At 33.3% G+C, this 1,529-nt stretch overlaps 1 protein-coding gene across 1 annotated transcript in view; it reads left to right on the top strand.

Annotated features, from left to right (window-relative positions):
• The window catches only part of LOC108309135 (ankyrin repeat domain-containing protein 30A-like), a 13,088-nt gene that overhangs the window by 10,241 nt on the left and 1,318 nt on the right, over nucleotides 1-1,529 (top strand). The gene's annotated exons all lie outside the window — the stretch shown is intronic.

The raw sequence follows: 1,529 nt of genomic DNA, 5'->3' as shown, positions 1-1,529 counted from the left end.
TCACCATGTTGACCAGGATGGTCTCGATCTCTTGACCTCGTGATCCACCCGCCTCGGCCTCCCAAAGTGCTGGGATTACAGGCTTGAGCCACCGCGCCCGGCCAGTTGTAGGTAGTTTTTAATCTCAAAAAATATTATCTGAAAAAATATTTATTTAATTATGGTCCCTAAAGTCCTATATAATATTTTTTCATAAATAAGTAAAACAATTTTTAGTTTTATATATTGAATCTGTCCTCAATTGTCAAAACCACTTAAGTTTGTTATAAAATGTATAAAACTTGGTGTGATTGATGAGCTCAAGAATAGGGGATAATCTGGTTATCCAATTTAATGAATTAATATATTTATAAATAAGTTTTATTACAAATTAGAAAATAGTTTATATGCCCTGAATTATAAGCCACAAAGAATAGAACATCTAATAACGAAAAGTAGGAATTAATAACAGAAAACTGTAACATTTGAATATTATAACCTATGAAGAAACACAGAGTAGTTATTTATTTATTTATTTACTGCAGAGACAGGGTCTCCTTATGTTGCCCAGGCTGGTCTTGAACTTCTGGAAAACTTTTGGGCTCTATTTAATTTTTATAATAAATGGTTTGTATTTAGTAAACGAGAATTAATTACAGCTGAGTCTTGAGCAACATGAAAGTTAGGGCACTGATCCCCCACTCAGCTGAAAATTTGCTTTATATGAAAATCTATTTATTTCGACTTCTCCAAAACTCTACTAATAGTGTACTATTGATCTGGAGCCTTACTGAAAGCATAAACAGTCAATTAACACACAGTTTCTATTTTATATGTACTGTATTCTTACAATAAAGTGAGCTGGAGAAAATGCTACCTAAATGTGACACAATGCGTTGTACAATATGAACTGTATGAGGATGTCTTTATTATGTATTTATCAAAGGGCTACTCTAAGTCATATTTTGCAAGTTACAGGAGACAATGATGGAATACACCTAGTCCAGGTCTTTAAGGTGTTCAGAATACTGTAGAGCTGTCCCTATTGAATTTGTGCATTTTTTCCAACAGAATTTCCAAAAAAAAGTTTTTATCCATTTATCCATTTGTCCACGTAACAAATAACTGTCAAGTATCCTTAAGGTACTAAACATCTTTCTTGCTATTATCATTGTCACTTTTTATTATTTACTGCTTTACTAAGGTACTAAGCATTTTTCTTTTTATCATCTTTTTTTTATTATTACTTACTACATTATTTAGTGCTTAGTCTGTGCCAGAATCCCTTCGTGAGCTTATAATGATCACTTATTATAAGCTATGTAGTCATAGCTTATAATTATCACTTATTATGTTGTTACCATATTCAGCATGTGTCAGACATTTTATATCCAAGGTGAAGTATTAAAGCTTTAAAAAGCTTGGTAGTGTCAACTGGGTGTGGTGGCTCACGCCTGTAATCTCAGCACTTTGGGAGGCTAAGGCAGATGGATCACGATGTCAGGAGATCAAGACCATCTCAGCTTACACTGTTGAAACCCTGTGTCTAC

This window comes from Cebus imitator, unplaced genomic scaffold (genome assembly GCF_001604975.1).
Source record: "Cebus imitator isolate Cc_AM_T3 unplaced genomic scaffold, Cebus_imitator-1.0 Scaffold92, whole genome shotgun sequence".
Classification (NCBI taxonomy): domain Eukaryota; kingdom Metazoa; phylum Chordata; class Mammalia; order Primates; family Cebidae; genus Cebus; species Cebus imitator.
This window is presented reverse-complemented; position numbering and strand designations above follow the sequence as displayed.